This window comes from Anolis carolinensis, chromosome 4 (assembly GCF_035594765.1).
Source record: "Anolis carolinensis isolate JA03-04 chromosome 4, rAnoCar3.1.pri, whole genome shotgun sequence".
NCBI lineage: Eukaryota > Metazoa > Chordata > Lepidosauria > Squamata > Dactyloidae > Anolis > Anolis carolinensis.
Genome location: NC_085844.1, coordinates 239,953,601 through 239,967,432, shown reverse-complemented (window position 1 = coordinate 239,967,432; position 13,832 = coordinate 239,953,601). Strand labels below are relative to the sequence as shown.

At 40.3% G+C, this 13,832-nt stretch overlaps 1 protein-coding gene across 5 annotated transcripts in view; it reads right to left on the bottom strand.

Moving 5' to 3' along the window:
* Positions 1 to 13,832, bottom strand: part of cdh4 (cadherin 4) — a 945,608-nt gene that overhangs the window by 106,961 nt on the left and 824,815 nt on the right. The window lies entirely within an intron of this gene.

The window sequence follows — 13,832 nt, the reverse complement described above, 5'->3', positions numbered from 1 at the left end:
GACACTCCTCCCACCCAGAGGTCCATTATCAGCGCTCCTGTTATTGCAGAAAATAACAGTAACATAATGGCTGGAATCCTGCTGGGGTCCTGCATCTTTGTAAGTAAGCTTACATTTGCTGGGATCAGAATTAGTCAATTCTATGATGTATGTGTCCCATAAGGAGTTGTTGTCACTTAACTACAGTAAAGTGACTGACCCACATTGGGACCAATGAACAATGGGGTTAATGGCACATTCAGACTCGATTTCATCCTTGATCTGGGATACATTGACTTCAGCACATTTTTGGCTAAACTTGGACTTTTCTGGAACTTTTTTTAAAAAGATCTGTATCACCCTTGATGTGCATTGCAGCACGCATTAGTGGAGTGTGTTTTGTGGCCATTGTGGCCTCAAACTGCATTATATGGTCAATGCAGAAGCGCCCTGTGATAGAGGATTCCAGCCATTAGTACTTGCATGTTTTCGTCCCAGCCCACAGCAAGTGATGTGGGAGGGAAAGAAGGGTGAAGCTTCATTCTCAATTGAAGATCTGCTTGGAAACATGGGGGACCTGAAGACATCAGGGGTGCAGTCATGGCCATGATTCACTCAGTCGATACAAGAATCCTGGGAGTTGGGAATCTGATCTTCCCTATCCTGAAATGATTTCCCAGTGAGCTTCTCAACCACAGGAACAATCAGAAGGAAATACATCACAAGGACAATAAGAGGGAAATGTTTTCCATGCTCAGACCCAATAAGGCAGGTGTGGGAAACTTTGGCAAACCCGGACATAAATTGTTCTGCCCCTTACACATCATCATAAGCTGCAAAAACCCCAAATTTAGTGACATAGCTTTTCTTTTCGTGTCAGGAATGACTTGAGAATCTGGTGTGAGTGACATAGCTGAAAACAAATGATAAAATACTCCTTGTTGAAATTGCCTTTCTTCCCAAAACAAGCTACTCAGTAGACATAAGCTTCATTTTCTCCCATGTACAGCTTGTTGTAGTCCAGAAGTAAGATTTAATTTTGGACAACTTTTGAAAATCATTGAAGTATCATCAAATTAGCAGGGGTGGGGCTTTAGAAGCCACAAAAATGGCCTGAGGCTTGATCCCTCCCGTCCAATCCTAAGACAATACCAAAGTTTTTTGCAATCTCTTTTGTGTTTTCAGTGTGAAGTGAGCACTGCCAGACTTTGTGCATTCAGTGTCAGAACCATTTCAATCCATTACAACTATTTCTGGGGCTCCGCATCTATAATAGAAGGAAGGGAGGGAAAATACATCCTTCCTTTCTTTGCATCAAAGAACTGAAACACCAAGCAGTCTTCCTGTGTGGCTCCTTTCTTCTATTTCAACTTTGCACGTTTTCTGTTCTACCTTGTTTGTAACATGACCCCTACAAAGTAGTTGCTAGGCTCAGAGGTCATCACTTACAGATTTATCAGTTAGAACAACCTGGGACTGTCAAAGCCGTTCCCTGCTCATGTCTTGCCTCTAGCTAGGGCACTGCAAAGGCGATGTGGTTTCTGTGTCAAATGTAATTCAGAAACTCATGACGCTGTTATGCAAACTTTTATCTGAACCTGAAAGTTGGACTGCACGAAAGGGTCATGCTAGGGCACGGAAATCTTTCTGATACAAAGACTGCAGACTCTAAGCATGTACTTTGGTGAAGCTGTATAACGTTCTAGAATGTTTTGCCGGGACAAGCTTGTTTGAGGATTGCTGTTACATGCGATAATCCTATATCTATTTTCTTGGAGAAAGCCCCATGGAATTCAACAGGAATTATGGTTGCAATATGCAATTATTATTATATATTGCTTTTTGAAACCCATCCATCTTCTGATTTAGTTCTGTTCCTCAAACCTTTCGAGAGTGCAAAACTACATGCAGTAGAACTGGGAAAAGAAGTAATAAAGCCTCGTTGTAAGTAAAGGTAAAGTCTTCCCCTTGACATTAAGTCTAGTCATGTCTGACTCTGAGGAGTGGTGCTCATCTCCATTTCTAAGCTGAAGAGCCAGCATTGTCTGTAGACACCACCAAGGTCATGTGGCCGGCATGACTGCATGGAGCATCATTACCTTCCTGCCAGAGAGATATCTATTGATCTACTCATATTTGCATATTTTAGAATTGCTAGGTTGGCAGAAGCTGGGCCTAACAGCAGGAGCTCACCGCTCTCTCCGGATTTGAACCGCCAACCTTTTGGTCATCAGGTTCAGCAGCTCAGTGGTTTAACCCACTGTGCCACCAGTGGCTCATTGTAAGGACTTCAATAACAACTGTTCACTGTCTTGCCATGTTTTCCTTCTACCTATCCTTTTTTTAAAAAATCACATTATTCATGAAAGATAATGCTATTAATGTTATCATTTAAGTATTAAGACTTCTGTGTATTCCAACAAGCTCAGATGTCAACATGAGAGAGGAAGAGGAAGAGAGATGGAGAGACAGACAGATGAACATGAAACAATAAAGAACAGCTTTCTTTGCAGTAGCTTGCTCTCCAGTTCCTGGTAGAGCTGAGGTGCTGGTAGACCTTGGAAAAGTTACATTAACTCTGAGCACCCCTAGCTGCTGACTATGCTGCCTGGTGAATTTTGGGAACTATAGCTCAAAAAGTAATTTCTTCAAGCTGGGCCACCACCACAGCCACTGTTCAACTATAATTTCAACTGCATTCCTCTGAAGATGAGAATAAGATTGTGACCAGAATGCAGCTGGTGTCATATGTATGTGTGAGCTCGCTCCTTTATGGATGTAGTTGCACATTTTTGTCCAAGGAATGTCTGCATCAGATTGCAGATTTGAGGCAGCAGAAACAGACTTGTACATGCAAATAGATGTACACTTTATTCAGTTATTCGTTATACATTCAGGGGTAGATTTAGTTCACCATTCAATGTATAATGCAATCAATGTATAACTCCACATGCTGAGATTGGCACTATGCAACCCTGATAAGGGATCTCAGGTAATATGTAGGCTTATTTTTCTCTCATTTGAAGGGCCAACAGGCACTGCCCCAGGAGCCAGTACTGGTCCAATGTCTGTCTGTTATTAACCCCGAGTCTAGTAGTTCTCATACATTTTGAAAAGGAGCTTTCAGGCTTACAAAGCTGAACCATCTGTCAGTGACCAAAATCCACTGACATTGATAATGTAGGAATATTTTAGACCAAAGATTAAATAAGAGTAATTTCCTCATGTAGGAGGCCAACGGACTGAAAAGCATAGAATACTTCTATATTTTGGAAAGTAAATAAAAGTGGACCTGTAATATATTAGCCATCAAATGCTATTTTATGTTGTGTGCCTAGAGCCTGGGTTCGTAAGGGATAGCAATTTTAGATAAGCCCTTTCAGTTATCTCTAATTAAATCACCACTGAGGCATGTCCCAATATGTGAGCAATTTGGGCTAAAAGCCCCTCCCAGCACTAACTTGGTCATGCTTGTGCATTAAGCTTATTTTATTGAGCCATTCAGGAAATTACCATTTCAATGTGTCTTTACAATTCGTCACACCATTTCTCTGGAAAGCCCCCCTCCTTGGTTAGCAGCTTGTAGTTGTTAAAGTTGTATGAATAAGAAAAGAGCAATACATGAGACCCATATTTTGCAAACACTTAAGCAAAACTCCGGTTCATAGGTCAAGGAAATTATAGGGAACTTGTTCTATCAGGTTGTTGAAAAAGCTCGCTAAAAGCTGGACTAGCAGTCTGTTAGCAACCTATGCAGGAGAATTTAACTTATTATTGTGGTGGATAGAGAGGCTCATCCCCTTCACCTTTTATGAGTCCCTTCCTGATCCACTTACAATTGGTCCTCCATATTCACAGATTCTGCATCCATGGATTCCACGATCTAAGGCATAAAAATACCCTCACATCCTTCCAAAAAACAAGACTTGATGTTGCCATTTTATATACAATAAACCATTTTAATATGACATTGCATATAATGGGACTTCAGCCTCCATAGATAGAATCACAGAATCATAGAGTCATACAGTTGGAAGAGACCACAAGTGTTACTCAGTCCAACCAGCCACATAGGAAAACACAATCAAAGCACCTCCTGGCAAATGGTCATCTAGCTTCTGCTTCAAAACCTTCAGAGAAGGAGACTCCACCATGCTCCAAGGCAGCATATTCTACTACCAGGTCTTCTTGAAATTTGAACCCATTAATCTGTGTCCTAGTCCCAGAGCAGCAGAAAACAAGCTTACATCTTCCTCAACTTGGCATCCTTTCAAATATTTAGAATCATAGAATCATAGAATAGTAGAGTTGGAAGAGACCTCATGGGCCATCCAGTCCAACCCCATTCAGCCAAGAAGCAGGAAATCGCATTCAAAGCACCCCCGACAGATGGCCATCCAGCCTCTGCTTAAAAGCCTCCAAAGAAGGAGCCTCCACCACACTCCGGGGCAGAGAGTTCCACTGTCGAACAGCCCTTCTCACAGTGAAGAAGTTCTTCCTGATGTTCAGGTGGAATCTCCTTTCCTGTAGTTTGAAGCCATTGTTCCGCGTCCTAGTCTGCAGGGCAGCAGAAAACAAGCTTGCTCCCTCCTCCCTATGACTTCCTCTCACATATTTATACATAGCTATCATGTCTCCTCTCAGCCTTCTCTTCTGCAGGCTAAACATGCCCAGTTCTTTAAGCCTCTCCTCATAGGGCTTGTTCTCCAGACCCTTGATCATTTTAGTCACCCTCCTCTGGACCCATTCCAGCTTGTCAACATCTCCCTTCAACTGCGGTGCCCAGAATTGGACACAGTATTCCAGGTGTGGTCTGACAAAGGCAGAATAGAGGGGGAGCATGACTTCCCTGGATCTAGACACTATACTCGTATTGATGCAGGCCAAAATCCCGTTGGCTTTTTTAGCAGCCACATCACATTGTTGGCTCATGTTTAACTTGTTGTCCACATCTTTAAATATTTGAAAGTATAATGCAAGATTCAGGCCCTGGTGTCATTATGGATATGCTAGAACATATTGCCTTGAAAGTCAGGCAACATAGAGCTTCTAAATTTTGTGACTAAAATTCTGACATCTATGTACGTATGCGAATGCTGTCTTTCTATGAAACCCATAGGTACCATAGGCCAATGTATGAAATAGAAATATACTCTTCTGGATCAAGTCCACCAGGAAACATCAATGCCCATTTGTCCCATACAAGCTGGGCTGTTTAGAAAGATGGAATGGTCAATAGCAGTAAAAATAGCAGAGGACCCCTCTAGAACCAAGAGGTTTTGTCACTTCTGCCAACCATTTTCTTCTTGCCCAGTTCCTAGAATGTCTCATTTCCCAATACAAATAATGCAGCATGTATCCCATACCTTAAACCAGATTTGAAATTAATCTTCCCCTTCCAAAGAATTCATTATATAACCAAATATTGGAGACCAATTTGAAAATACTTGATATGCTGTGATTCAAAAAAACTTTCCTTTCAAAAGAGGTCTTTCTGTTGCCCTTTTGAGAAACACGCTCATGTAGACAAGTGACCATCACTGCCCTTACTCTTCCACCAGCTCCTCTCCTGGCAGCTTTTATCAGACAAGAAGGGCAGGGGTTGAGGAAACATGTAGTAATTCTCACTGCTGGAAGGATCCTTCCCACATCCTTAGGCTATACAAATGGGAAAGAACAGTCTGTAATTGGAGCAAGGTTATGTCAGGTAGACCTCTACTAACCCCGACATTTAAGTTGGAGTCAATATGACAATAGCTCTGCAGCAATTTTATCTGCAAAGTGCCTCCCAAATTGGTCACAATTGGCTTGTGATTAGTCTTCATTATCATTTCATGGGCCAAGACAGAACAGGCTCTCTACCACCTAATAAAACTCCATTTGTAACTGGATAACTCTGTACAAATGTAGCAGAAGTTGAAAAGTGATTCTTCCCAGTACCATGGAGTAGTAGACACTCAGATGGTTTCCAGCTGTTTAAACAGAGTGATCCAAATCTCCTGCCAATGTCACTATCGTCACCATGCCACCCATTTCATCTTTCCCAGCATTACCTAAAATCCAAGGGCCTCATTATGGCTCAACTAAATTGGAGAGAGAATGTAGGAGTGATTGTGTCAATTGTCAAAGCCATTTCTCTGTTCTAGAAGTCCAGACTTTCATCAGAACAGCCCCCTTTTTTTACACGTACATTGATGGCTTCATATAAATAAATAACAACATGAATCTTGTGCCTGCTGCTGCCAGCTCCTGCTGGATATTGTACTGAGGATCCCAAGAGAGCAGATTTGGGAGAGATCCAACCAGATCTCCATTATACAAGCCAGGCTACTCAACCAGGATCAGGTCTTATCATCAAGAATTGTTTTTAAAAAATCACTGTTATTTGTTTTCTTTACATGATTGATTGCTTTTGCACTTTTGTTATGATGGAAGGGGAAAATATAGCCTTTACACTTCTATTTTTAGGGCAAACAACACTTCATTTTCTTTGTAAATGATGGGATATGAAGGGGCAAGTCCCCTTCATCCCAGTTCCAGGTCAGGTTTTTCATCCTTCTGCATTAGAGAAATCTCTCTCCACATGCATCTAGGAAATATCAGGTCTGTGGAGAACCTGCTGTGCTTTACAACAGTTTTTATATGGTTGAAATCCATCTGTTTGCTCCTTCATGGTGTGGAACTTTACACAAACTGGTTGTAAGATTTGAAGGGTTGGGTACTGATATTTTCCATTCATGGTGTAGGATTTTAAATAGACATGTTGTAAGATGTGAAGGGCTGGACACTAACATTTTATCACCAAGTTTTAGAGCAATTAGTGTATGTTCTGATCTCTTACATGCATTCTATTTCTAAACACAACATTTTATATCTCACTCTTTATGTTAAGTAAACATGCCTAGGTGTTAGATTGTACCTAACTTTATTTAATTGGTGTGATTGCAGCTGATTCACAAGGGTAGAAAAACAACAAATAATAAAACACATTTTTATATTTCCAGACATTATCCCTTTTTCTCCCTCTGCATCAGCCATGCTGGGGATTGGCATCAAAATACCAAAGCGGTTGTGAATTCAACATAAAATAATCCATCTGATTTACAATTTATGGCTTCTTGTGTTATGGTTACAAAAGGACAGCTGTTCAATATATGACATTTCGATCTATCTTAGGTACTTATCTTACCCAGGATGCCATAAAGTCTAACTCCTGAATAATTTTCTAACACAATTCTGTGGTCGTTTAAAAGATAGATTTAAGCTTTGTTTGTAATGTGTTGGATTTCTTTCTGCAGTCAAGGGTTTAGCTCTTAAATCGAAGGCTGATGAACAGTGATGTGTAAATATCCATTTGAGTTCACAAGGAAACAATTCATATCTTTTTTCCTACAGTATACAGGCATTTTCAAAACCTTGCCTGTGGAAGTCCTAGGTGATAATTCATAGTCTTTATAGTTAAACTCTGGAGAACATGTAGCAATAAAGCAGGTTCTTCTGCCAATGTGTCAAAACAATGATATAAATGACACTTCTATATAGAAAAAGAATGGAGAATATCTTAGGTCCTACAGATATTGTGGGCTTTAACTCCCTGAAGAACCAGCTAGTATGGCCAGTGGTAAAGGATTACAGAAGTTACCGCTCAAAACATATGGAGAAATAAAGTTAACCCCTTCCGTTGTAAGCATAAAGATTTAGAGCAATTCAGGACAATCAGCTTCCACAAATACCCCAAACATTTTGTCAGTTGTTGTACTGTTGTCAGAAAAAACAGCTAGGGAACCAACAGCCCATCAGTTTTGTGCAGAAGATAATATACATGCTTTCAAGGCAGTCCACAGCTGGGAGTGACTATACCCAAAGCTGTATGTAGAGAAGTGGTATGAAATGTGAAGTTCATGCTCCACAAGTGGTTCCAATTCCATTTTTGTGACCCTGCCAAGGTCTCCAATTTTTATTTCCTCTCAACTCATTTTTCAACAAAAAATCACAGAAAACCTGCTGTGGATAACTGCCGTCACATTGACTTTGACTTATGGTGACTGTATTAATGACACTTCCATGCCACTCTGTTATCAACAGCTCTGTGCAGGTCTTGTAGACTCATGGCTGTGGATTCCTTCATTGATTTCTGTATTGCTGTTTTCCACTTTTCCTACTGGCTTCTATCTTACATGTATTATTTTTTTCCTAGTAAATCATATCTTCTCCTGATGTGTCCCAAATACAACTGTTGTGTCTCAGTTTAAGCATCTTGGCTTCTAGGAAGAGTTCAGGCTTGATTTACTTTAGGACCCATTGCCTTTTCTTTTGGGTATGAAAAACTACCCTAAGGCAAATTCAGAGACATAGAAGTTTTAGGGCCCTTCCACGCAGCCGTATAACCCAGAATATGAAAGCAGGAAATCCCACAATATCTGTTTTGAACTGGACTATATGGCAATGTGGACTCAGATAACCCAGTTCAAAGCAAATATTGTGAGATTTCTTGTCTTCATATTCTGGGTTATATGGCTGTGTGGAAGGACTCTTCATCTGTATCAATATTCAAAGGGATCTTGTAGCACTTTTGAGACTGAGTAACTACAGTAAACAAAGGCCCAATCTACACTGGGATATTCTGTACACTGCCATATATTCAGACTCAGGCTGGATATACACTGCCATATAATCCAGTTCAAAGCAGATAATCTGGATTCAGAAACTGGATTATCTGGCAGTGTAGATGGGGCTTCATACAGTGCAGTTTAACTGCACTGAACTGCATTATATGAATCTACACTGACCATACCACACAATTTAAACTGCATTATATGGCAGTGCAGAAGGGGTCAGAATCTATGAAAGCTTCTGCTATAAACGTATTTATTTATTTCCATCATTTCTTTGCTGCCCTTCTCAGGGCAGCTCACAATCTGGCAAAATTCAGTGCCAATATACAGTACAAAGAAGATAAAACATAAGCAATTAAAACAGTTAAACAATTTAGCAGAGTACAATAAATAAATTTTAAACAATGCAATATAAAATACTTGAACCATTCATCCACAAAACCTTGCATGTGAACCTTAATCCAGACCGAGTCGAAGCCAACACAATTCACTCATTAAACACTTGCTCACAAAGCCAGGTTCTTCTCTCCCTCAGTGCTATAAGGTCACTTTGCATATCTTAAAACATTTGGTTTGCTTCCTATAACCCTAACTTTTCAAAGTATGGTCTGAAACTGAAATCAGAAGTAACATCATATTTGAAACCACCAGGGTTTATGAGCTTCACTTCTGATCTAGAACAAAGAACGTTGGATGTTATGGATGGCTGTGCAATTCCTACTCTGTTGAAGTTGAATGCCAGCCACAAGATGACCTGGTTACTGGTGACTCTGTTTCTCGCAATGAAATATTGAGAGGTCTGATCTTTCTTCTTTTAAAAATAGCAATGTTCTCTTTCCTTTCCCTTTTGCAAAATTATCCCATAGTACTGAACAGAACTGCAGATGGAAAGTGGGTGGCTGTACCCCATACCAAAAAATAGTTAACAGAAAGCCACTAGGTGTGAGAAAACAAATTCCTAATATTTTTTTCAAGTGATTTTATCGTGCACGTAAGAAAACCCAGAAAGAACAGCTTTCTCATACCTTTGAATAAAAAGTTTCACAAGGCACTCAATTGGATAGCAACTTTGCTAGACCCTGGATTATTTCATTTTGTGCAATTAAATCCTGCCTATTGACCAATAAACCCAAGGGAATTTCTTTGGCTTTCCTGTTCTTCATTTCATCCTTGTGGCATCCCTGTTTGAGAGATCAGGATTACAGAGAGAATGATTGGTTTAAGGGTCCCACCAGCTCTGAAACTGCATGACATAGTCAGTGTAGACTGTATTGAACTGTATTATATGAGTGTACACTGACCACATAATGCAGTTTCAAATTGCATTAAATGGCAGTATAGATGAGGCCAAGAATCCTCCAAGTTTCAGTCTACCACTACCACAGTGTACTTAAACAGTTCAACTTACTTGTTTGTGCAATGTAGATTTTTCTTCCGACAAAGAACAAGAATGTTAAAAATGAACTAAGAAATCATCTAAACGAATGGATAAAACAATATTTTTAATACCTTCACTCCCAACCATTCAATTTAGGTCTAGTCTATTTGATAGACTCTATTTTCCTTTATGAACCTGCTCAGGCCTTAACATTTTCAGGAGAGGCCCTTTTCATATTCCCATCACCTTCACTGGCATAGATAAAGGTAAAGGTTTCCCCTGACGTTAAGTTCAATCATGTCCGACTTTGGGGGTTGGTGCTCATCTCCATTTCTAAGCCGAAGAGCCGGCGTTGTCTGTAGACACCTCCAAGGTCATGTGGCCAGCATGACTGCATGGAACGCCGTTACCTTCCCGCCAGAGCAGTACCTATTGATCTACTCACATTTGAATGTTTTCGAACTGCTAGGTTGGAAGAAGCTAGAGCTTAACAGCGGGCGCTCACTCTGCTCCCCGGATTTGAACCTGGGACCTTTCGGTCTGCAAGTTCAGCAGCTCAGCGCTTTAACACACTAAGCTACCGGAGGCTCTTCACTGGCATAGCTAGTGGGCATGTGGACAGGATATTCTTAATGGTTGCCCTTAGGCTTTGAAATTCCTTTCCCACAGAGGCCAGAATGGATCCCACCCCACTGTCCTTTCATTAGAAGGCAAATCCTTTTATTATTCTTATAGACTTTTAGAACTGAAGGGCCAAGATCCTGCTTCTCAATGTAGCCATGCTGCTGGATCGGTGTTATTAAAGCTACAACTGGCAATGCCACCCTGTAAAACCTAGCTTTTAAGCCTGACAGTGCCCATATACTAAGGCTTTGGAGATCAGGTACTATGGGATGATATCTACTGTGCTCTCCCACTCACAGCATGGAGACTCTTCTCGAAGTCCTGCCACAACTTCTTCTTTCAAGGTACCCTACAACCAAAAAAAAAATGCTACAAAACAGCATTTTGCAATGCTCCAATCTGCAGCACTTCAGAAAAGCTTTGGTTGGAGCACTGCCAAGCTACAATTGTAGGTTCTGGGGGTAATATATGATTGTCCTTATTATATCAATGTGAATCCCTCAAAGCTGCATGATAGTTGGTCCAGTTTAAGATCTTGTAACTGCTGAACGGGATGCTATTGGGAGGTTTTTAAAGTAAGAGCTTTAAAGAGAGCGCTGTGTTGCTTTAATTGTTAAGTGTTGCTTTAATTTATTGTTTTAAAAAGTATATGTTTTAAATTGTTTTAATTTTATTTCAATGACGAGCCTTTGTATGCTTTTAGCTATATTGTACTCATTTTTAATTGGTAAGCTTCTTTGAATTCCAGCTCTAGGGAAAAGGCAGGGTATAAATTAACAACAACAATAAAATCTCTCTTTAGAGCCCACAACCTTCAGAAGCCTTGGCTGCTCTGAAAAAAAATCACCCAATGCCTTGTCATATCTAAGGCTAATAAAAAGAAATCCTCTATTATCACATGCTTGCTCTAAGTTATGAGATGCAATGGGTGGGGATCAAAGCTGAATCTTTGGTTACTGGATTTATTTAGCTGAGGAGGAGAATGCTGTTACTTCGAAGCCAGAATTGGAGAAGAAGGTGGTGCAGAAAAAAAAAGTGAGTATGAAAAACTGATGCTGTTAAAACCCAAAGAACTGGCTCACACCTAAATAGCGCCTTTTAAATTCACCTCATTCTTCAAAGCTGACAGAAGGGCCTGCTTTCTAAATTGTGCGTCTATCGTTAAGTTTGCATGTCAGCAATATCTGTTTGGGTTGGGGGAGGGCGGCTGTGCTCAGAGCTTTACTACAAAAATCTGTACTTATTTTTTTTCTTAAGCCCCAAACTTGACAAGCACACAAATGCTCATGGAAAAAGTGGGTAAAGGCTTGACCTGATTTAATGTTGTGGTTTTTTTTTAAAAGAACACAATGCCCTAATTTTTTCTAACCCTTTTAAAGTGGGCCCAATCCCTTGTGCAGAAAATGTCCACGAAGAAAAGAGGCCATTGGAGAAAGATGATTTTGTAATATTCAGATATGCTCAGGCAGGTAAACTCATGTGAGGAAGGACAGGGTTCTAAACGATGCAGAGAACTTTCAGCAGTAGCTCTTCATCCCAATGCATGAAGGGTGGCTAGATTGGGCAACAAGGACATACAATCTTGGGCTCCTCATAGGGATTCATGGTCTCCAGACTTTTGATCATTTTAGATCTCCTCTGGACACCTTCCAGCTTGTCAGTATTCCAGGTGAAGTCTCACCAAAGCAGAATAGAGGGGCAGCATGACTTCCCTCGATTTAGACACTATACTCTTTTTGATGCCTCCCAAAATCCCATTAGCATTTTAGCTGCTGCATCACACAGCTGGATCATGTTCAACTTGTTGTCTCCAATGACTCCGAGGTCTTTTTCACATGTACTGTTGTTGAGCCAGGCATCACCCATCCTCTATCTGTGCATGTCATTTTTTCTCCCATTTTTTGGTCCAACTCTCTAATCTGTTGAGGTCGTTTTGAATTCTGATCCTGCTGTCTGCTGGAATATTAGGCTAGGTATCCCTGCCAATTTGGTGTCATCTTCAAACTTGATAAGCACGCCCTTGAAACCTTCATCCAAGTCATTAGTAAAGACATTGAACCACACTGGACCCAGGAATGAACCCTGTGACACTCCACTAGTCACTTCTTTCCAGGATGAAGAGGAACCATTGATGAGCACCCCTTGGGTTCGGTTGCTTAACCAATTACAAATCCACCTAAGTGAAGTATTATCTAGCCCACATTTTACTAGTTTGTATGCAAGAAGATCATGGGGGACCTAAGTTTGTGTGTGTGCATGTCTTTAAGCTACCCACTGGCCTATAGTAATCCTATGAATTTCATAGGCAAGGAATCATCAAAGGTGTTTTTTCCAGTTCCTCCCTCTGAAATATAGCCTATAGCACCTGGTATTCCTTGGAAGTCTCCTATCCAAGCACTAGCATGGACTTAGCTTTCAAGACCAGACAGCATCCGGTGCTTTAGGGTATTTTGGTTGCTAATGTCATAAGTATATATCAAAAATTTACACTACACATCTAGAATGACATCAGTAGGGCTTTCGTGATGAAGATACAAAGCTATGGAATGGGAGTTTGTGTTCAGAGTTGCCTGGAATGTTTTGTTCAGAGCCTGGATTTAACAAATTAGAAGTACCTATAATAAGTTAGTTATTATCACCAAAAACATAACTGAGTCAGCCTTTCAAAAGTAATGCAATGGATGGAAAGAAAATTCTGCATCAAATTATTAGTGTGAATTAGAGTAGCTCCATGAATCAATGGAGCTTACATAGAAGTTGAGCTGCTAAGTTTGACACAATAGGTCTATACTGAGTAGAACTTAACAATTGGATTTACTACACTAAGTGGGACTTAACAATTGAAATTAGTCCAAACCTACTATTCTGGTGCTGCATGCATGAGTACAAAAGCGGAGGTTAGAGTGGAACATTTCATATTTTATGTCATTCTCTTATCAATTCTAAACTGTTTTTGAAGTAATAAAAATGACAAGCTATAATGTATAACCAAGATGATAATATCCAAAACATGGTTTTAAAATTGTCAAAAAATAACTTTTAGGGGATCAGCACTGAGTTAAATAATGAAACAGTTTTTTTTAAAAAAAATAACTCTCCAAGGGCATGTCCTGTAGTACAGCTGGAATCTAGGTCTCCATGGGGGAAGTTTCTTGGAAAGTGATGCTGAGGGAGAAGAAAAGTCAGCTTTTCCCCTCATCTGGCCTACACGAGAAAAGAGGAGCAGAGGCAACTTT